Source organism: Salmo trutta, chromosome 30 (assembly GCF_901001165.1).
Source record: "Salmo trutta chromosome 30, fSalTru1.1, whole genome shotgun sequence".
NCBI classification, from domain to species: Eukaryota; Metazoa; Chordata; class Actinopteri; order Salmoniformes; family Salmonidae; genus Salmo; species Salmo trutta.
The window spans coordinates 37,805,140-37,829,833 of NC_042986.1; the positions used below are offsets into that span (position 1 = coordinate 37,805,140).

Below are 24,694 nucleotides of genomic sequence, written 5' to 3' on the forward strand. Positions count from 1 at the left end.
CCTAGCTTTACAGTAGCAAAGTATACGGGAATTGTACTTGATTCTAGTAGGTGGCGGTAATGCAACATATTAGATGCCAACCCCTGTTAAACCTCATCGAAGAAAAAGCAGACAACGGGGACTTTTCAAACTTTGCTTACGTTACCGCCGCCGTTCGCCAGCTGAGCTGGTGAGTTCAACCAGATGGTAGCCACAGTTTTACACGTTTTTATAAGATCTCTGGTGCAGCTAGCTGACAACCGGAGCTAAAGAGCAAGTTATCAACTACCAGCCCGGTGGTTTGCCCATACATACTCTGTGTTTTGTGCTTTCCGGTGTCATCAGCGATGCGATCCATTTAGTTTGTCCACTGGATTTTCTGGTGACATCGCTGCTACAATGTTAATCATTCAATTTTTTTTGTAAAATCTGCATGTTCATGTATAGTATTACCATCACACACATTTAAACCTATGCCTGTGCCAACATAAACATTGGAGTATGCTTACTGATAAGACTGGTCAGACAGATTGTTCAACTCAGTAGTCTGTCACATGCTCGCTGCGACCTGGTCTCAGAGCATTTCGTATTATTCTGTATTTAAATCTGAACTCTATTTTGTATGATATGAATTACAAATCGTATTATTTGTTACGATTTTGCAAAATGAACAATATGTTATGAAACTGCAAAATGTATGATATGTTACAAATTGTAGCTAGGTGGCTAATGTTAGTTATCTCGCTAATGTAACAGTGTAGGTTCCGTCCCTCTCTTCGCCCCAACCCGGGCTCGAACCAGGGACCCTTGCACACATCAACAACTGACACCCACGAAGCATCGTTACCCATCACGCCACAAAAGCCGCGGCCCTTGCAACGCAAGGGGAAACCCTACTTCAAGTCTCAGAGCGAGTGATGTCACTAATTGAAACGCTATTAGCGCGCACCACCGCTAACTAACTAGCCATTTCACATCGGTTACACTCACCCCCCTTTTGACCTCCTCCTTTTGCCGCAGCAACCAATGATCCGGGTCAACAGCATAATGTAACAGTGTAGGTTCCGTCCCTCTCTTCGCCCCGAACCAGGGACCCTTGCACACATCAACAACTGACACCCACGAAGCATCGTTACCCATCGCGCCACAAAAGCCGCGGCCCTTGCAACGCAAGGGGAAACCCTACTTCAAGTCTCAGAGCGAGTGACGTCACTGATTGAAACGCTATTAGCGCGCACCACCGCTAACTAACTAGCCATTTCACGGTTACACTAACGTTAGCTAGACTAGGGTTAAGTTTAGGAGTTAGGTTAGGTGAAGGGTTAGCGAACATGCTAAGTAGTTGCAAAGTAGCTAAAAAGTAGTAAGTACTTAAAGTTGCTAAAATACTAAAGTTGTCCATGATGAGATTCGAACTCACAACCTTTGGGTTGTTAGACGTAAGCGTTATACGCCCACCCCAAAAAACCACCCAATGTTTGCCTTAAGTAACCATCTGTCTTATGTACGCCATACCAGAGATATTAGAGAAAGGAGGAGATAGGAATCCCATTGGGCAATGAATGGAGGAACGTCTAACGCCCCACCCAGCAGACTAGACCAATCGAATTCACGTTGTCTTGCTGCATCATGCAGTTGCTAAACTGATCGTCACGCAATCCCTTCTCAAAGTCAGGGTATGAGTTGAGACATATGGCGATTTTCCCCCGGAAGTACGTAATTTCACAATTCCAAAACTATACAATACTACAGATAGCAAGTTCATTATCACACATCTTGGAAAAGATTTGTAATATTGTACTAATTGTTGGCAAAATTCATGCTAGTGTTGGGTTTTTCAGCTAGTGCCCAATTGACTCTTGTTCACTGCTTGAAGGAGAACACTCCTTAGTCCCAGAATCACCCAGAATGCACCACGCTGCCGATTGACATAGCATGGGCAACATACACCATGAGCGTTAATACGATTCCAATGGAGTTTCCCCATCTCCTCAAATGTATCTCTGACGATACCAAACGTACCATATCATACTTAATGGAGTGTCTCGGATTTACATACAGAATAATACGAAATGCTCTGAGACCAGGTTTCATGCTCAGCTAGCAGCAAATTATACCAGTTCTTTGATTATATTGTCAACTACTCCCATCTTTCTCTCTCCCTCTTCCCTCCCTTTTCCCTGTCCAGCCTTCAGCACAGCGTGGTACATTGCTCCCATTTGAAGATGGTGCCCCTGCAGTAGTTCCTGTGGGGAAGAGTGAACCTGAACCATGGCTTGCCCTGTCCAGGTCCTATGCCTGGCAGTCCGCACTGTGAGCCTGTTCCTCTTTTTCTATGTCTTCTCCATCGGCATTACTTTTTTTTAACAAGTGGCAGATGAAGGTGAGTCTGAGGCTGGCTCACACTCCTCAAGAGACATAGCATGGTATTTTAGGGCAGGTAGCCTGTTGGGTCAGTAACCGAAAGGTAACTGGTTAGAATGCTCAAGGTGAAAAATCACACCTTCTCATTCAAGGGTTTTTATTTATTTTTGTATTTTCTACATTGTAGAATAATAGTGAAGACATCACAACTATGAAATAACACATATGGAATCATGTAGTAACCAGAAAATGTTAAATCAACATTTATTTCATATTTTAGATTCTTCAAAGTAGCCTACCTTTACCTTGATGACAGCTTTGCACACTCTTGGCATTCTCTCAACCAACTTCACGATGAATGCTTTTCCAACAGTCTTGAAGGAGTTCCCACATATGCTGAGCACTTGTTGGCTGCTTTTCCTTCACTCTGCGGTCCAACTCATCCCAAACCATCTCAATTGGGTTGAGGTCCCCAATCCCCAAAGCCAACACCTCCTTTGGCCGCCTTTCCTTCCATTTCTCTGCTGCCAATGACTGGAACGAGTTGCAAAAATCACTGAAGTTAGAGACTTATATATCCCTCACGAACTTTAAGCATCAGCTATCTGAGCAGCTCACCGATCGCTGCAGCTGTAAACAACTCATCTGTAAATAGCCCATCCAACTACCTACCTCATCCCCATATTGTTTTTATTTACTTTTTTTGCTCTTTTGCACACCAGTATTTCTACTTGCACATCATCATCTGCACATCTATCACTCCAGTGTTAATTTGCTAAATTGTAATTACTTTGCTATTCTGGCCTATTTATTGCCTTGCCTCCTTACACCATTTGCACACACTGTATACAGATTTATCTATTGTTATTGATTGTACTTTTTGTTTATCCAATGTGTAACTCTGTTGTTTTTTGTCGCACTGCTTTGCTTTACCTTGGCCAGGTCGCAGTTGTAAATGAGAACTAGTTCTCAACTGGCCTACCTGGTTAAATAAAGGTGAAATAAAAAAAGGTTGGGTGATTGTGGAGGCCAGGTCATCTGATGCAGCCCTCCATCACTCTCCTTCTTGGTCAAATAGCCCTTACACAGCCTGGAGGTGTTTTGGGTCATTGTCCTTTTGAAAAACAAATGATAGTCTCACTAAGCGCAAACCAGATGGGATGGCGTATCGCTGCAGAATGCTGTGGTAGCCATGCTGGTTAAGTGTGCCTTGAATTGTAAATAAATCACTGACAGTGTGACCAGCAAAGCACCATCACACCTCCTCCTCCACACATGCGGAGATCATCCGTTCACCTACTCTGCGTCTCACAAAGACATGGCAGTTGGAACCAAAAACCTCAAATTTGGACTCATCAGATCAAAAGACTGATTTCCACTGGTCTAATGTCCATTGCTTGTGTTTCTTGGCCAAAGCAAGTCTCTTCTTATTATTGGTGTCCTTTAGTAGTGGTTTCTTTGCAACAATTCAACCTTGAAGGCCTGATTTACACAGTCTCCTCTGAACAGTTGATGTTGAGATGTGTCTGTTACTTGAACTCTGAAGCATTTATTTGGGCTGCAATCTGAGGTGCAGTTAACTATAATGAACTGATCCTCTGCAGCAGAGGTAACTCTGGGTCTTCCTTTCATGTGGCGGTCCTCATGAGAGCCAGTTTCATCATAGCGCTTAATGGTTTTTGTGACTGCACTAAAAGAAAAAATTGTTATTTACATTTTCAGGATTGACTGACCTTCATGTCTTAAAGTAATGATGGACTGTCGTTTCTCTTTGCTTATTTGAGCTGTTCTTGCAGTAATATGGACTTGGTCTTTTACCAAATAGGGCTATCTTCTATATACCACCCCTACCTTGTCACAACACAACTGATTGGCTCAAACATATTAAGAAGGAAAGAAATACCTAAAATTAACGTTTTAACAAGGCACACCTGTTAATTGAAATGCATTCCAGGTGACTACCTCATGCAGTTGGTTGAGAGAATGCAAAGAGTGTGCAAAGCTGTCATTGAGGCAAAGTGGGGCTACTTTCAAGAATCTCAAATGTAAAATACATTTTGATTTGTTTAACACTTTTTTGGTTACTACATGATTCCATATGTGTTATCATATAGTTTTGATGTCTTCACTATTATTCAGTTAAGAACAACTTATTTTTTACAATGACGGCCAAAGAACAGTGGGTTAGCTGCCTTGTTCAGGGGCGGAACGACAAAGTTTTACCTTGTCAGCTCGGGGATTTGATCTAGCAACCTTTCGGTGACTGGTCCAACGCTCCAACCACAAGGCTACCTGCCGCCCCAATATATTTATTTAATTGCATACATACACACGTACGGTTGAAGTCGGAAGTTTACATATACTTAGGTATGAGTCATTAAAACTCGTTTTTCAACCACTCCACAAATTTCTTGTTAATAAACTATAGTTTTGGCAAGTCGGTTAGGACATCTACTTTGTGCATAACACAAGTCATTTTTCCAACAATTGTTTACAGACAGATTATTTCACTTATAATTCACAATTCCAGTGGGTCAGAAGTTTACATACACTAAGTTGACTGTGCCTTTAAACAGCTTGGAAAATTCCAGAAAATGATGTCATGGCTGTAGATGCTTCTGATAGGCTAATTGACATCATTTGAGTCAATTGGAGGTGTACCTGTGGATGTATTTCAAGGCCTACCTTCAAACTCAGTGCCTCTTTGCTTGACATCATGGGAAAATAAAAATTAAAATTGTAGACCTCCACAGGTCTGGTTCATCCTTGGGAGCAATTTCCAAATGCCTGAAGGTACCACGTTCATCTGTACAAACAATAGTACGCAAGTATAAACACCATGGGACCACACAGCCGTCATACCGCTCAGGAAGGAGGTGCGTTCTGTCTCCTAGAGATGAACGTACTTTGGTGCGAAAAGTGCAAATCAATCCCAGAACAACAGCAAAGGACCTTGTGAAGATGCTGGAGGAAACAGGTACAAAATGATCTATGTCCACAGTAAAACGAGTCCTATATCGACATAACCTGAAAGGCCGCTCAGCAAGGAAGAAGCCACTGCTCCAAACTGAAATAAAAAAAGCCAGACTATGGTTTGCAACTGCACATGGGGACAAAGATCGTACTTTTTGGAGAAATGTCCTCTGGTCTGATGAAACAAAAATAGAACTGTTTGGCCTTAATGACCATTGTTATGTTTGGAGGAAAAAGGGAGAGGCTTGCAAGTCAAAGAACACCATCCCAACCGTGAAGCACGTGGGTGGAAGTATCATGTTGTGGGGGTGCTTTGCTGCAGGAGGGACTGGTGCACTTCACAAAATAGATGGTATCATGAGGAAGGAAAAGGATTTGGATATATTGAAGCGACATCAAAGTTATGGCTTGGTCGCAAATGGGTCTTCCAAATGGACAATGACCCCACGCATACTTCCAAAGTTGTAGCAAAATGGCTTAAGGACAACAAAGTCAAGGTATTGAAGTGGCCATCACAAAGCCCTGACCTCAATCCTATAGAAAATGTGTGGGCAGAACTGAAAAAGCGTGTGCGAGCAAGGAGGCCTACAAACCTGATTCAGTTACACCAGCTCTGTCAGGAGGAATGGGCCAAAATTCACCCAACTTATTGTGGGAAGCTTGTGGAAGGCTACCCGAAACGTTTGACCCAAGTTAAAGAATTTAAAGGCAATGCTACCAAATACTAATGAGTGTATGTAAACTTCCGACTTCAACTGTATATACACTACCGTTCAAAAGTTTGGGGTCACTTTGAATTTTTTGGGGAAATTTTATTGCTTCTTTAAATCAGCACAACAGTTTTCAGCTGTGCTAACATAATTGCAAAAGGGTTTTCTAATGATCAATTAGCCTTTTTAAAATGATAAACTTGGATTAGCTAACACAATGTGCCATTGGAACACAGGAGTGATGGTTGCTGATAATGGGCCTATGTACACCTATGTAGATATTCCATAAAAAATCAGCCGTTTCCAGCTACAATAGTCATTTACAACATTAACAATGTCTACACTATATTTCTGATCAATTGGATGTTATTGGACAAAAAGTGTGCTTTTCTTTCAAAAACAAGGACATTTCTAAGTGACCCCAAATTTTTGAATATATATATATATTTAATGAATGAATTGCATGCAGTGCCATGTAGCCCAACACACTGTTTGCGGGGTCTTGTTCCCACCTCTCTCCGTCTCTTTCAGTGCTTCCACTATCCACTGTTCGTGACGCTGGTCCACCTCACCATCGTCTTCTGTCTCTCTTCCCTGACCCGTTTGGCAATGCAGTGCTGGACAGGGAAGCCTGGGGTTATGGTGAACTGGACAGAATACCTCTCCAAGGTTTCCCCAGTCGGTGAGTGTGTGCATCGCTACATACGATGGCTGATTTTTAAAGGGAACTCTTCGCAGATATTAGGGGGTATTAATGCCAAACGGTTTGAGTTGTTTCTGTTAGTGCAGATTACATGACATAATCAACAATGGACTTGGTCTACGTCACACAAGGCATAGTTCATCTGCGATAAGAAACCACTATCTCCTATTTTCCTCTCTTCTAATCTAGGCTGTAACTACTTAAATGTCAGATATTACTGTTACAAAATGTATCCTACTGTTGTCATGAATCAAAATGGTCTAATGAATATGACCTAACGATATGTGATTTAGTTTTTGACATTCAAAAGCATACAGTTGTTGACCACCTTCCGATCTCTCTCTCACTGACTCTGTTATTGACATATAGAGGTCATGAAATCCTTTGGTGCTAGGAATATAGCAGTATGCCATGGTGTGATCAACATTCCTTCAAAATTCAAAAAGGCACTCGCACATCTGAGCTATCTTCTTCTTTGCAGGTGCATAGTAACAGTTGGATAAGATGAGAAAAAAAGCTTATTAAATATCAATGATACTATCAAGAGCAGTGTGCTGATCAACAGTCCTAAAATGCTGTCTCTTTCAGCCATGGCAACAGCGCTCGACATCGGACTGTCCAATTGGAGCTTCCTCTTCATCACAATGTGTGTGTGTGTGTGTGTGTGTGTGTGTGTGTGTGCTTACAATGTATACCTACCTGACTTTGATCTGTGGTTTGCATGACCGTCACTGTTTTTGACTGGCATTTAAATGTGTCTTTGGCCGTCTCCTCCAGGTACACAATGACCAAGTCTTCTGTTGTGCTCTTCATCCTCTTCTTCTCATTGGTGTTTAAACTGGAGGAGCCGATAGGTCACCTGAGATAGGATAACGGTTGTTGTTTCTTCTTGGTTTATCCAGTAGTATTCATGGGTGTTGCACGACACAAAACAGCTTAGGCTGGGATTCAATCCGATCTCGCTTTGTCCCGCAAGGAACGTTTTTAAAATACTACGTTCTTGCAGAGACCACATTCACGGTTAACGCTGAATATGGAACCGCTGCCAACGACTCAATTGGAAATTACTTTCAAATGGTTCATTGTCCAAATTTGCGATTGGATTGAATCCCAGCCTTTGTGATAAAATGCCCCTTGATGTTGCTGAATTTTGAAGGAAATAAGTACAATGATCTGTACTTAATGTTAAAAATAGAACAGGTATTGAAGGCTAATAATGAGTCCGCCCCCCCCCCCACCCCCACTCATAATTGTTCTCATGCAGCTCCTAAGTGGGAATGGTCTTCACATGGCCATTCTCATTAAATGCTTTACCACACCCCCTCCAACATTAATCTTTGTGATAACTGACCTGCCTAATTGATGTCCCTGGGTTTTAAAGCTTTCTATCTAGACACTCAGTTTCCAATGCTAAATACCTGCTTAATTGATGTCCCTGGGTTTTAAAGCTTTCTATCTAGACACTCAGTTTCCATTGCTAAAGACCTGCTTAATTGATTTTCCAACAAGCTCTCCACTTCAACACTCCCTTTTCAATGTTAAGAGCCATAATGATTAAGTGAATGGATTATATTTTTAATGGGTAGGAGGAAGTTCAATTTCCTTTGTGTATTTAAAGGGATAGTTTGGGATTTTTCTAAAATAATTTAGCAAAGGTAGTTTTGCGAGTCCCATTACCTTTATGTCCCATTACCTTTATGTAAACGGTGAAAGGAAACTGTGTTAATCAATGCCTCTGAGTTTATGTTTCTACGCACTTTGTGAAATGTCTGCATGTGGACAAAAGCAAGGCTTCTGTTCTGACCCCACCCCCCCCCCCCCCCCCCCCCAAGTCCCCCCGTTTCTCCAGAACCCATTATAATGATGATGGCATATTCAATGAACTGATGAAAACTAACCCAGCGCTCCAGGACAAGTTGTCCACAGAAATAAAGGAACTTAAAATCAAGAAATTCAACCAAGACAAAAAAAGACAAGGCCGAGGACAAAGTCTACTTCTGGAGAAACCCTGACAAAAGAGGATGTTGACCCCTGCCCATGTCTCCTTGCTTAATAAAGGGTTATCTTTTGTGCCTACAACTCAGTGCAACGATTTTGATGTTAAAGTAGACATGTTTAAGTTTTTTTTTAAAATCCATTTAAGGGAATACTTTAGCTCCCCTAATTGTGATATTTCTACTGAACATGTAGGTTGCTCACCTGCACATACTCCGACTCCTTTTAGAAGTAAGAGTTATTTTGTACCTCCAGTCAAGCACAATCACTCTATGGAGACATATTGCAGACTTGTTGAAAAAGATGTTGTTCATCTCCTTCAGAATAAACAGGAGAACATATCTTTCCATCATTTACCTCAGGATGAAAAACAAGCTTTGCTTGATTGACAATCCGATACATCAGTCCTTACCCTCCCTGCTGATAAGGGAGGGTCGGTTGGTCAGTCCTTACCCTCCCTGCTGATAAGGGAGGGTCGGTTGGTCAGTCCTTACCCTCCCTGCTGATAAGGGTGGGTCGGTGGTACAATCCGATACGTCAGTCCTTACCCTCCCTCGGTTGGTTGTACTCATGGATAGGACAGTTTATGTAAATGAGTGTCATAGACAACTGTTTGACAACACCTTTTACAAGAAATTCAGAAGTGACCCCACTGCCAATTTCAGAACACGGTCTTTACTGTCCTAGATGGGGATTTATGTTCTGGTCAGATGAACACGACTTTTTGGCTATTCAACACCCTAAAATTGCTACTTTTTATATTTTGCCCGAAATTACACAAGAATGTTACAAAACCTCCAGGGCGCCCTATTGTAGAGGGCATTGGTGCAGTAACGGCCCCTATTGTAGGGGGCATTGGTGCAGTAACGGCCCCTATTGTAGAGGGCATTGGTGCAGTAACGGGCCCTATTGTAGCGGGCGTTGGTGCAGTAACGGCCCCTATTGTAGAGGGCATTGGTGCAGTAACGGCCCCTATTGTAGAGGGCATTGGTGCAGTAACGGCCCCTATTGTAGAGGGCATTGGTGCAGTAACGGCCCCTATTGTAGAGGGCATTGGTGCAGTAAAGGCCCCTATTGTAGAGGGCATTGGTGCAGTAACGGCCCCTATTGTAGAGGGCATTGGTGCAGTAACGGCCCCTATTGTAGAGGGCATTGATGCAGTAACGGCCCCTATTGTAGGGGGCATTGGTGCAGTAACGGCCCCTATTGTAGAGGGCATTGATGCAGTAACGGCCCCTATTGTAGAGGGCATTGGTGCAGTAACAGCCCCTATTGTAGAGGGCATTGGTGCAGTAACGGCCCCTATTGTAGAGGGCATTGGTGCAGTAACGGCCCCTATTGTAGAGGGCATTGGTGCAGTAACGGCCCCTATTGTAGAGGGCATTGGTGCAGTAACGGCCCCTATTGTAGAGGGCATTGGTGCAGTAACGGCCCCTATTGTAGAGGGCATTGGTGCAGTAACGGCCCCTATTGTAGGGGGCATTGGTGCAGTAACGGCCCCTATTGTAGAGGGCATTGGTGCAGTAACGGCCCCTATTGTAGGGGGCATTGGTGCAGTAACAGCCCCTATTGTAGGGGGCATTGGTGCAGTAACGGCCCCTATTGTAGGGGGCATTGGTGCAGTAACGGCCCCTATTGTAGGGGGCATTGGTGCAGTAACGGCCCCTATTGTAGAGGGCATTGATGCAGTAACGGCCCCTATTGTAGAGGGCATTGATGCAGTAACGGCCCCTATTGTAGGGGGCATTGGTGCAGTAACGGCCCCTATTGTAGAGGGCATTGATGCAGTAACGGCCCCTATTGTAGGGGGCATTGGTGCAGTAACGGCCCCTATTGTAGAGGGCATTGATGCAGTAACGGCCCCTATTGTAGAGGGCATTGATGCAGTAACGGCCCCTATTGTAGGGGGCATTGGTGCAGTAACGGCCCCTATTGTAGAGGGCATTGATGCAGTAACGGCCCCTATTGTAGGGGGCATTGGTGCAGTAACGGCCCCTCTCTCGACTTTTGTTGACTTTTTTTATTAGACTACTCTCAGAACAGCTCCCCTCCTAAAGGACACCAGCAGTATGATCTCAGAACAGCTCCCCTCCTAAAGGACACCAGCAGTATGATCTCAGAACAGCTCCCCTCCTAAAGGACACCAGCAGTATGATCTCAGAACAGCTCCCCTCCTAAAGGACACCAGCAGTATGATCTCAGAACAGCTCCCCTCCTAAAGGACACCAGCAGTATGATCTCAGAACAGCTCTCCTCCTAAAGGACACCAGCAGTATGATCTCAGAACAGCTCCCCTCCTAAAGGACACCAGCAGTATGATCTCAGAACAGCTCCCCTCCTAAAGGACACCAGCAGTATGATCTCAGAACAGCTCTCCTCCTAAAGGACACCAGCAGTATGATCTCAGAACAGCTCCCCTCCTAAAGGACACCAGCAGTATGATCTCAGAACAGCTCCCCTCCTAAAGGACACCAGCAGTATGATCTCAGAACAGCTCTCCTCCTAAAGGACACCAGCAGTATGATCTCAGAACAGCTCCCAGCAGTATGATCTCAGAACAGCTCCCCTCCTAAAGGACACCAGCAGTATGATCTCAGAACAGCTCCCCTCCTAAAGGACACCAGCAGTATGATCTCAGAACAGCTCTCCTCCTAAAGGACACCAGCAGTATGATCTCAGAACAGCTCCCCTCCTAAAGGACACCAGCAGTATGGTCTCAGAACAGCTCCCCTCCTAAAGGACACCAGCAGTATGATCTCAGAACAGCTCCCCTCCTAAAGGACACCAGCAGTATGATCTCAGAACAGCTCCCCTCCTAAAGGACACCAGCAGTATGATCTCAGAACAGCTCCCCTCCTTTGTAAAGGACACCAGCAGTATGATCTCAGAACTGCTCCCCTCCTTTGTAAAGGACACCAGCAGTATGATCTCAGAACAGCTCCCAGCAGTATGATCTCAGAACAGCTCCCCTCCTAAAGGACACCAGCAGTATGATCTCAGAACAGCTCCCAGCAGTATGATCTCAGAACAGCTCCCCTCCTAAAGGACACCAGCAGTATGATCTCAGAACAGCTCCCCTCCTTTGTAGACACCAGCAGTTTGATCTCAGAACAGCTCCCCTCCTAAAGGACACCAGCAGTTTGATCTCAGAACAGCTCCCCTCCTAAAGGACACCAGCAGTATGATCTCAGAACAGCTCCCCTCCTTTGTAAAGGACACCAGCAGTTTGATCTCTATTATTGAATCTCTTGATCCTCTCCCTGATAATGCTTTTGTTAGTTACTTTTGATGTTGAGTCGTTATATACAAATTTTCCACATGAGGGCAGTATTGAAGCTATGGACCATTTTCTTCTGCAACGTGACCCTAATGAATTACCTTCCAGTGCTGCATTATAACATTGGCTGAAATAGTACTCACACACAACTACTTCATGTTTCTAAATGATTTCTTTATTCAGACGAAGGGTACTGCTATGGGATCCCCCATGGTTCCTAACTATGCTGATTTGTATGTGGGTTACATGGAGAAACAGTCTATTTTCAATCCTCTCAACAAAAAAAATCTTGCCTAACATCATTATTTGGAAACGGTATATTGATGATATTTTTGTTCTGTGGAGGGGTGATGCAAAACAGCTCCAGGTGTTCCATGCTCCTGTTCTGAGCATCTGAGATTTACTATGCAATCTGATACACGTCAAATCCGTTTCCTTGATCTTGTGTGAAGATAATGTTCTATACACTGATCTTTACAGGAAACCTAATGATCTTAACAGTTTATTGAGGGCTGATAGTTGTCACCCACTTCCCTTGAAAAACAGTTTTCCCTACAGCCAATTCTGTCAAATCAAAAGAATTTGTAAAAAACAATCAGATTGACAGAAATATGGCTGAGACGCAAAGAAAATTCAAGGAGAGGGGATATAAAAATGGGTCAGATTTAATACTGCCATTGAGAAAATTCAAAACATGACCTTTTTCAAGGTCAGTCTTGCAAAAATAAGCATTTTTGCATTCTAACTACCTGCTATTCAAAGTGCTCTGAACAAATTAAGGGAATTGTTCAAACATTGGCACATTCTACGATCCGATGATAGTATCGGTAATGTGTTTTCAGACCTTCCCTTGGTTGTATTCTCGCGGGGCAGAAACCTCAGAGAACAACTGGTAAGCCCTGATTTACCACCCCAAGATATCCCTGCACAGCGTGTATTTGCGCCCCTACTGGATGGAAACTACAAGTGTAATGGCTGTGCTCAATGCAATGGCCCTTATAAATGTAGATCCTTCAAACACCCCCAAACAAGGAAACAGATCCCAATCAAAGGTGTTATCACGTGCTCCACTAAGGCAGTTATTTATCTTATAACTTGTCCTTGTGGTAAATGATGTGGGTAAAACAAAGCGTGAATTAAAAGTACGTATCGTCTCTACATTATATTGGCATCGAACACGTCACCCTCCCTAGGAGAGGGGAACCTCGTCTCTACGTTATATTGGCATCGAACATGCCACCCTCCCTAGGAGAGGGGAACCTCGACAATTTATTGTTAAAATGAGAGGCTGCCTGGATCTTTAATTTAAAGACCCTTGCTCCCTTCGGTCTCAACTGAGAATTTGATCTGAAGCCATTCTTGTGGTGATTGTGATTTTGCTATTGTAAATGTTCGTAGGCTTATGTAGCCAAATTGTATCTATGATCGTATGCTATCCATTTATGTTTTTTGTATGCTATTTCAATATTAGAATTAACCAATGATATCAGGCCACACCCCACCATGATTAGACACCTGTGTGTCTTGACACTATATAAATGAGTCATCCCACAGTGTTTGTCATTATACCCTGATGAAGACAGCTTGTCTGTCCAAACATTGGACATAAATATTTTTGCATCTGAGCTCCTAGAGTGTGCGGCTCTCCTTTATTTTTAAAGTGTTCCACTCGGTTAGCCAGCACCTCACCTAAATAGGTGTGCGTTTTTCACCTCTAGATTCTCCAGAACCCATACCTGATCGGCTTCTGTTCTGACCCTCCCCAAGTCCCCCTGTTTCTCCAGAACCCATACCTGATCGGCTTCTGTTCTGACCCTCCCCAAGTCCCCCTGTTTCTCCAGAACCCATACCTGATCGGCTTCTGTTCTGACCCTCCCAAGTCGCCCTGTTTCTCCAGAACCCATACCTGATCGTGATGGTCCTTCTGATAGCCAACGGTCTGTTCATGTTCACCGTCAAGTCGACCCAGTTAAACATGAAGGGCTTCATCATGATACTGCTGGCATCGTTCATCGGCGGGATCCGGTGGACCCTCACGCAGGTCCTGATACAGAAAGCAGAGCTAGGTCAGTTACCACCTAATCTCAGAATTCCAAACCTAGGGAAACCGTGTATGTCGGGAACATTGTTAATGTGGGAGGCAACCAGTCTGCCTATGGAAGCTAGTTATAGACCGTCATTGTGTTGTTGTTGGGAAGAATTGGCCTTTTACCTGCATATCGGACAATAATTCAAAAGATGGGATGGAAAAAAGGAATCTCATGCTCATCTGAACACTTACGGGCAGTTTCTCATGTCATTTTCGTCACAATGTTTAAAATCAACATTTTGAAGCATAGTTATTGGACAGTTGCTCTTTTGGATGGCACTTAATGAGAATTCAGTGTGGAGAAAAAAAATGACACTTTTTTAAAAACTTTTTTTTCTTTTTTCCCCGCTTTAAAACAATAAAGCAGTAATTGTCCCCCCAAAAAGCATATTGATCGTGTTGGGTCTTGGACTTGTCTTTTTGTTCCCTGATTAGGCATTCAGTCCCGTAAACACCAGCCTCTTCCACATTCTACTCCACAGGGCTCCAGAACCCAATAGACACCATGTACCACCTACAGCCGTTGATGTTCATGGGCCTCCTCCCACTCTTCCTCTTCAATGAAGGTGAGGCTTTTACTATGCTCTCTAACCTGCTTATGATAGTACATGCCTGCCAGTCTGGGCATGACATAGAGGCACTATTTGTGTGTCAGTGCTGAATGATTTCTCTCCATCTGATTCTTTCGGCAGGACTGAGCCTGAGTACCTCAGAGAAGCTGTTCCGTCTGAATGAGCTCTCTCCCCATGCTCTACTCTCTGAATGAGCTCTCTCCCATGCTCTACTCTCTGAATGAGCTCTCTCCCATGCTCTACTCTCTGAATGAGCTCTCTCCCATGATCTACTCTCTGAATGAGCTCTCTCCCATGATCTGCTCTCTGAATGAGCGCTCTCCCCTGCTCTGCTCTCTGAATGAGCGCTCTCCCCTGCTCTGCTCTCTGAATGAGCTCTCTCCCCTGCTCTGCTCTCTGAATGAGCTCTCTCCCCTGCTCTGCTCTCTGAATGAGCTCTCTCCCCTGCTCTGCTCTCTGAATGAGCTCTCTCCCCTGCTCTGCTCTCTGAATGAGCTCTCTCCCATGCTCTGCTCTCTGAATGAGCTCTCTCCCCATGCTCTGCTCTCTGAATGAGCTCTCTCCCCATGCTCTGCTCTCTGAATGAGCTCTCTCCCCATGCTCTACTCTCTGAATGAGCTCTCTCCCCATGCTCTACTCTCTGAATGAGCTCTCTCCCCATGCTCTACTCTCTGAATGAGCTCTCTCCCCATGCTCTACTCTCTGAATGAGCTCTCTCCCCATGCTCTACTCTCTGAATGAGCTCTCTCCCCATGCTCTACTCTCTGAATGAGCTCTCTCCCCATGCTCTACTCTCTGAATGAGCTCTCTCCCCATGCTCTACTCTCTGAATGAGCTCTCTCCCCATGCTCTACTCTCTGAATGAGCTCTCTCCCCATGCTCTACTCTCTGAATGAGCTCTCTCCCCATGCTCTACTCTCTGAATGAGCTCTCTCCCCATGCTCTACTCTCTGAATGAGCTCTCTCCCCATGCTCTACTCTCTGAATGAGCTCTCTCCCCATGCTCTACTCTCTGAATGAGCTCTCTCCCCATGCTCTACTCTCTGAATGAGCTCTCTCCCCATGCTCTACTCTCTGAATGAGCTCTCTCCCATGCTCTACTCTCTGAATGAGCTCTCTTCCATGCTCTACTCTCTGGCCACACTGAGTATAGGCGGGTCACTGGCCTTTTGCCTAGTCTTCTCAGAGTTCCTGCTAGTCTTAAAGACCTCCAGTCTCGCTCTCCATAGCAGGGATCTTTACGGTATGGAGGAGAACCCTGTATATGACGCCACTCTCTCTGTATCCTTCTGCACCAAGGGTTGGAACCGTACTTATTTTACAATCGTTTCGTTCTGAACAGACCCGTTCTTTTTTTGGATCCGTTCCACGGTTCTGACCAGCAGAATAAAGTTCTGAACTTGTTCAAACCCCCCCAAAAAGTAACGGTTTATTCCTTTTCTGTTCCTTTTCAAACCTTTTTTTTTCCATTTAGCTCGACATTAAATGACTTACCAATAAGTTAGAATTATACCTACGGAGGAGCGACTTCTATGAAGGAACTTTGAATATCTTTGCACTTCAGAGAGTTGGCTTAACGTTGGACCAGCTAGCTAGCTAACAAGCTTGTGTGTGCAGAGCGCCACCAGAATTAAACTAAAACACATCTTAACTTTTTGTAGTTAATAATTCCAATGTGAAACGGAATAACGATAGTATCCTTAAGTAGCATTGAAAAGGTTAATCCATCTCTCTCCCTAATTTCTGAATCACGCTTGTAAAGTCAGTAGGATACTTGACATTACTTCGGAAGGGGAGGGGCATGCTGACGGGGGAGGGGCATGCTGACGGGGGAGGGGCATGCTGACGGGGGGGGGGGGGCAGGTTACCTACACATGCACACACACTGGTAAAGATTTCCATCTGGCAGGCAAACAGTGGAAAACGTTTGAGTAACAGGGTGAGAGCTTTGCATAGGCACTGATTTTGTACTTTTTTTTGGATTGGAAAAAAATGCCCAGAAAGTAAAAATAATGTTATTACCCCGTTCCCATGTTTTCAAAATAACGTTTCTGTTTCCGGAACAGTATAGATCACTTTTGTTCCTGTTTCTGAACCGGTTCCAAACTCTGCTCTGCACACACCTGCTCCCTCACTTGAATTGGTTATTTTCCACATGCACCATCTCTCCCTCTGTCTCACAAACACTTCTGGTTTCACCTCCGCTACTCTCTTTAGTCAAAGTGTGTTTTCCATCTCTCCCTAATGTACACTCCCTGTAGGAGGTGTGTACCCTGCTGCTGGCAGAAGGCCTGATGGGGGTCAGGATGAGTGGACTGAACTGAATGGGTTTCGCTGTCTGTGTGTCTGGTATCTCCTTACACCTGGGACTGAAAACCTACTATTCCAAAAGTAAGCTGTATGTGGTACCATACACTGTAAAATGAAAGCAAATTGTTGTCAATCTATTCCTGGTGTAGTCGGTATATGAGGTATGTTGTAATTGCTTGTTAAAGAAGCCAGCTCTGCCGACGGTTCCGAGGTTAACAGAAAGGTTAAGGTCAGTCTTTCAACTAGCCAGTCTTCACATACAGTAATTCTGTCTTCTTTTTCTAATGACTTCCAGGTAAAGTTCACTCGTTGAGACTGCTGCCCATCAAAAACAGCCCAGACCTGGAACTGCCATTATTACGTCAGAAGGAAGACGAGGGGGAGGAGACAGCTACTGAGGACGATGATGAAGAGAAGGAGATTCTACTCTGAATCAAACAAAATGGTGGACTGACTCATGTTCCAGGGAGGCCACAGAGGAACAGAAGGGAAGGATTCTTCCGCTCTTCTACAGACAACATTTTGTTCAAAACCTATCACAGAGTTTTACCAGCGGTAAAACGGACAGACACAAAATGCATATACTGTTGCTGTCTGATGCGAAACAGGAGTTTTAGCATTATAATATGTGAAGTGACCAAACCTCAGGTAGCCTTAATAATGATGGAAAGGTTTACTAGAAATTAAGGACTACTGATGTTCAATGCACTTTTTCAAATGCAAATGATTGATTTATTTAACTGAGTTACAACAAATTGGTTGTAATTTGTACTTGGGGAAGGGCTGTGATTTGAGATCGAATAAACTGTGTTTTTGTTGATGCTACAATGAGCTGGATGATCTTACTTTAAATTAAGTAAAAAATGTGCACAATTATTCAGACCATTATGAATCATTTCTTCAGCGAAGTCTTTCCCATAGCGCCACTCAGCGTGTGCTAACTGGGGCTCACACCGGCTGGCCCACCATGTAATCACATTTAACGTCTCTCTCATGATGTGCACTGCTAGGCGCCAGCCCTTCAGACACTTTTATTAGATTTTCTCATTTGGAATCTAATTTCATGTGGAGATACCTCGCTCTCATAAACCTGATTTAAAACCTGTGGCGAGGCCTCCCTCTGACACCTGATTGAGTTCACTTAACTTATAAAACTTGTGGTCGTGAGCACTTCCTCAATTCCCCCAGGTGGACGGAGACACGACCAGTCACTGTGAGTTTGGATATGTGGTAACAATGACAACGGGCAGACTGGGACGAGAAATCGGCCCGGTGAATTCTAACTCAAAGGCCCATTATTTTCCTCGAGGCTCCCATTATTAGCCAAATAATGAGCATTCTGTGCAAAACCCCCAATTTAGACAGACCCAGTGAGCCAAAGATGGACCAACTCATCTGTTATTTGCCTGAACTGTCCTATGGTCAGTCTGCCTCTGACTGACAACATGGAAATGGGGTAACACTGACATCTGAATTGGGTTTGTAACCAGAGAACATGAATAAGAATGTTTACCTCTAAAAAAAAATGAATAATATACTTTTTATTTGACTATTCACTTTAGTCTTTGCCATTTACTGCTGTCATTAGTGGTTTGGGTCCAGTAAATGTTTATTTACTTACACATGTCAATGTAAGAAAGTGCAGCTCTAGTTTCTACACAATTCATATTTTGTGTAAGAAATATTATTCAAGCCTATTCAGAAAACAAAACTTATTTACATTTACTTTCCTGGCTTTCATACACTAATCTGACAGTTTCCCCCGAGTTTCCCAGGTAACTTGTTACATGCAGCCTGTCTGAAAAGGGGAACTGGTCCCGTGTGGCTCAGTTGGTAGAGCATGGTGTTTGCAGCGCCAGCATGGTGTTTGCGACGCCAGGGTTGTGGGTTCGATTCCCACGGGGGACCAGTACGGAGAAAAAAAATGTATGAAATGTATGCATTCACTACTGTAAGTCGCTCTGGATAAGAGCGTCTGCTAAATGACTAAAATGTCAAATGTAACTGTGCCTTCTAATCTGCAGTGCGTAGTCCTACTGCTTCAACTAGTTAATTCACTGATGACAATATTCACCGTTAATGACAATGAGGAACTATGCTATTAACTGTCATAACCTTCGTTTTCTGGTCTCCAGGTTCATCATGCCTCTTAACTGCCTCCGACCTGGCTTCCCAGTGCTGATGGGGCCTTACCTGGTGCTGCTGCTCACCGCTTCCCAGTGCTGATGGGGCTTTACCTGGTGCTGCTGCTCACCTCTTCCCAGTGCTGATGGGGCCTTACCTGGTGCTGCTGCTCACCTCTTCCCAGTGCTGATGGGGCCTTACCTGGTGCTGCTGCTAACCGCTTCCCAGTGCTGATGGGGCTTTACCTGGTGCTGCTGCTCACCTCTTCCCAGTGCTGATGGGGCCTTACCTGGTGCTGCTGCTCACCGCTTCCCAGTGCTGATGGGGCTTTACCTGGTGCTGCTGCTCACCTCTTCCCAGTGCTGATGGGGCTTTACCTGGTGCTGCTGCTCACCGCTTCCCAGTGCTGATGGGGCCTTACCTGGTGCTGCTGCTTACCGCTTCCCAGTGCTGATGGGGCCTTACCTGGTGCTGCTGCTCACCGCTTCCCAGTGCTGATGGGGCTTTACCTGGTCCCTCTCCTCCTCCTGCTGCTCACCTCTTGGGTTCACAGCCAAGGTACCATGTACTTCATTACTAATACATCACCCCTATGTATCAGATCATGTAGCAGCCTTCACTACCACGTGACTGTAGTAATGGATGTTTGGCTGCTCAAGGCAGATTGTGTTATGGATCATTCCAGTTCCCTCATTGATAGCAGTTTGATATAATGTAGGTCTAGATGTGCTGACTAGATAAAGCCCCTGGGCTTTAGCTGTAGAAGCATACAGAGTCCCTGGCATTGTACATTCTCTCTAGACTGACATGTAGATGTCTGACATACAGACTCATGTCAGAAAAAATAATTCCTCATGTTAGCAAAATGCACAAACTTTGTGCGCTGTTTTGATGTTTTATTATCAGTGTGCAACAGTGCTCCCTCTCAGAGCACCCAGTGCAGTGATGGCTGATGCTTTCTGGGTCTTTGGCAGCGCATGGGCTATTGTTGTTATTCATGGGAGTGTAGGGCCTTGACCCTCAGTCTCCCGCTCCACTCTGATCCTCTGCCAGAACAAGAAGCAGGGACACTACTTCAGCGTTTCCATATGAACAAAGACCCTTACCCCTGTCCCAGCCCTCACCTCTCTGAATGACGCAATGCCTAAAGTCAGGCATCAACAGTGAGTGCTGTGATTAATGTCTGCACTCCCCTGCGCCCCTGCCACACAGTGCTGTTCGGGCCATGACGTCATGCGCATATGGTGCCTTCAAACTGACCTTTGACCCCAGGCCTTGAACGGATTTCCTGTCCCTCTGGACTATCGCAGTGGAGAGAACACAGGGCCTGCTTTGAGCTGACCGGGACAGCTTGAGAGGAGAACAGAGAGAGACACATGAAAGAAGAGGATTGTTAGGAAGTCCCCAATGGAAATGATGGCGATGAGACGAAAACAAGAGACAGATTTTATTGGGGAAGGAGGAAGAGGCTCTTTTTCCTTAACTGGAGGCCTGAAAACGTTTTACAACCTACTCAAAAACCTACAAAGACAATGCACATCCACAGATACACAGCCCTGCCAACACAGCTCAGTTGGTCTCTCACAACAAGTAATCACTGCAATAGACTTACGTTTTAAAGGTAGATTCAGCGATATGACATAGATGCAGAAATTAAACTGCATACTGGGTCAATTTCCGCAATAACTAAGAGCATTGAAGTGCGAGGCTAAACTTCTCTGCTGTTTTGGTGCCCTGGCTACCAGGCTGTAGCAGTGTAAAGTTAACCCCTGCATATTAGTGATGGGGGGAATGTATACACTTACAAATTAGGAAATTCTTTTGACAACATATGGTATCATTTTGACAATATCGCAATACATTTTGTTGGTGCTAGTTGGCTGTACCTGCACCAAAACTCCAGGATTTTTCCTTCATAGCTTGTTCTCATCTTTTTAAATAGGGAGAAACTTTGTTTTCAGCACTTTTATTTCCATGACTGATCAAAACTCATTTTCTCATGGCTCTCTCTCTCGTTCCTCTGCAACAGACATATGGTGAGCAATATATTTGGTTCATCTAATTGCAATTAAATTGCAGTATCGAATCGCAATACATATCGTATCGGCACCTACAGTAAGTATTTGTGATAATATCATATTGTGAGGTCCCTGGCAATTCCCAGCCCTAGCAAATGCGCAGATGCTGTGTGTGACTGTGTGAGAGAGAAGTCTTGCATCTCGCTCATCTCAATATCTGCAGTGCTGCTCGGGGAAACGTCATTTTGCTGAGTCTACCTTTAAGTGTCGAGTGTTGTGGCTATGCTCTCGTCTGTGTACGTCACCACATATGTGTCAATGACTGGTCATCTCAATATTCTCTCATGATGGAATTATTTCAGCAAGTTTAGTTTCCTCTGTATAATTGTCTAATGTTGGTGGGACATATTATTCTATTTTAATGTTACTCCTTAATCACTAAGATAAATAAAATCGTTTTTCTTGAGTTTACATTTGACAGAGCTGAGATTTACTTTGAAGTGCAAAGTGTAGCAATAAAAGGTGCAATCAGACATTGACACAGACATGGAAGATTGGAATGATGTGAACCAAGAGGTTGGGAGTTCAAATCCCAGGTGAGGACATGTTGAATATGAATGACTGTGTAAGTGAACATGCAGCGTAAAAGCGTGTCATATGTACGTAGAAAACATTATGTTAAAAACACTGTCAGAGGTTCCACAGTCTTTCTTTCAGATAAGATGCCAAATAATCATTTCTAGTTGAATGAACATATGAGACAATTTGTGTGTATTTGTCCTGTGTGTGTGTGTGTGTGTATTTGTCCTGTGTGTGTGTATATATATTTGTCCTGTGTGTGTGTGTGTATATTTGTCGTGTGTGTGTGTGTGTGTGTGTGTGTGTGTGTGTGTGTGTCCTGTGTGTGTCCTGTGTGTGTATTTGTCGTGTGTGTGTTGCCTACGTTTTAAAATGTTGGAGCTTATTTTGGATACAATATTTGCTGTTGTTGATGTTGACACCTTGAGAAGTAAAGTTGAGTAAACGTAAAAAAGCCCGTGGAACCAGCTACTGAATAATAATTAGTTGAAACAACTAGATTTTCTTTACAGAGTATTGTGTGTGTGTGTGTGTGGGGGTGCGTGTCGGCTATACTGCAGGGCATCTGAAGCTGACAGTGCTACCTGAGGATCGGCTGCAGATGAAATGGAAGGAGTCAGATGGGCCGGTCCAGGGATACAAGGTCCACGTGAAGACCATCTTAGGTGAGAGCCACTGCTGTGGACTGTGAGAGTGAGGAGAGTTGATTCGAACTAAGAGTTGACTGTGGGGAGAGTTGATTCGAACTAAGAGTTGACTGTGGGGAGAGTTGATTCGAACTAAGAGTTGACTGTGGGGAGAGTTGATTCGAACTAAGAGTTGACTGTGGGGAGAGTTGATTCGAACTAAGAGTTGACTGTGGGGAGAGTTGATTCGAACTAAGAGTTGACTGTGGGGAGAGTTGATTCGAACTAAGAGTTGACTGTGGGGAGAGTTGATTCGAACTAAGAGTTGACACTGTTGGGTCATTGTGACTTGCTAGAGTTTGATTAAAAAGCACAAACTTGTAAAAAGGGCTTTCAGCATGAACAGTATAATTATCCAAAGTACAGCTAAATAATTCTAGGTAAGTGCCTCAGAAATGATTTTCCATTGTTGCATTTCCTTTCTTTGCTTGTTTTAAAAGGATTTTCCAGAACACTGCATGTATCCACTCAGCTTCCTGTTCTCCTCACAGTAAAGTTGCCATCCATGCTAAACTCCATGAACTCTGGAGCCAGAGCTGATAAAAGCCAGCCAACTATAACTACAGCTCTCCTTTCTTGAAATGATCATGTTATATGTCATATCCTCTCTTATCTCATATTCTCTGTCGTAGCTGAATCCAGGCAGGTCTGTAAGAGTATTGGTCAGAAACAGTATGCTGGAAAATAGACATGAGACATGCATTCCTAATCTGCAGCTCTCTGGAGAGAGGGAGATGAGGAGAGGGGGGACAGAGAAAGAGGGACCAATTATGAAGGGGAGGAGGAGGGACCAATTATGAAGGGGAGGATGGGGGACCAATTATGAAGGGGAGGATGGGGGACCAATTATGAAGTGGAGGAGGAGGGACCAATATGAAGGGGAGGAGTCTGTCTATCAGCTGTGTGTCTGTCAGCTCTCTGTGTGTCTGTCAGCTCTCTGTGTGTCTGTCAGCTCTCTGTGAAGCTCACCTCCCAGACAATCACTGGTACGGCTGATTAGCTGTCCTCAGTCAGATAAAGAAAAGCGAATATAAGGAGGACCTACTACTCTTCAAACCATCCCATCCTACTACGAGTCTCAAATCACCGTATTCTCCTACCATCATCACCAATGGGAACCGTCGACACGGATGGCTATCTTCCAGTGTGAACAACAGTAGAAGAGACAGTCCAGACCCTTTCGGACAATCGGAGCCTTACAAGCGTGCCGCTGAAAGGCCAACCCACATCCTTCCTAAGAAGGCCTGGTTCAGACAGAGATAAATGGCGAACAAAGACACTCGCACAGGCGGCGGTTTGTGTGCAAAGTATATAATGGTGAGAATAGTTCTGAAATGTGTCAACAATAAGTGTCCCTTTTTCTTTCTTTCTCCCCCACTCCTCTTCATTTTTGGTGTAACAAGCCGCCATATTTGTCAATCCACTAGGGACCTTTGTCTCGTGTAAAGGGTGTATGTTTATTCTGTGTTATTATTTAGTTAGCTAGTAAATAAATAATTAAACACATTTATGTAGTACCCAGAGTTTCATTTGGGAGATGGTAGCTCTTCAAACACCCTCTTTCGTGGTGCCCCAAATCCTAATGAGTTAATCGTTACATGATTCCACACTGCCAAAGCTGACTCTCTTTCCTCTGTTCTCTCCTCCCAATTCTATCCGCTGCCTTTGACACCGCAAACCATCAGATCCTCCTCTCCACCCTCTCAGGGCTGGGCGTCTCAGGCTCTGCACAGTCTTGGATTGCATGCTACCTGACTGGTCGCTCCTACCAGGTGACGTGGACAGGATCTGTGTCTGCACCACGTACTCTCACTACTGGTCTCGGTTCTAGGCCCTCTTCTCTCTATACACCAAGTCACTCAGCTCCATCATATCCTCACATGGTCTCTTCTATCATTGCTACGCGGATGACACGCAACTACTTTTCTCCTTCCCCCAGCTGGCGACACACATCTCTGCGTGCCTGGCCGATATCTCAGCATGGATGTAGGCCCACCACCCCAACAAGATGGAGCTGCTCTTCCTCCCGGGGTGGGCCTGTACAATCCAAGATCTCTCCATCATGGTTGACAATTTCACAGTGTCCCCCACCCAGAGTGCAAAGAACCTTGGCGTGACCCTGGAGGGCAGCTCCCGCGCAGCCTAGTCAAAGATCTTCTCTGTCCTGACATCCCAAAGGTGGAACCAGCTTCACCCTGAAGCTAGGACAGCAGAGTCCGTGTCCTCTTCCGAAAACATCTGACAATTTTTCCCCCCTGCTAGCATTGACTTTGTTGATACCTACTTTGAGGAAATATTTTCTTATTATGACTAAG

At 44.4% G+C, this 24,694-nt stretch overlaps 1 pseudogene; it reads left to right on the forward strand.

The window, feature by feature from the left end:
• The first annotated feature begins 2,194 nt into the window (after window positions 1-2,194).
• The window catches only part of LOC115168765 (uncharacterized), a 44,284-nt pseudogene continuing 21,784 nt past the window's right edge, over window positions 2,195-24,694 (forward strand).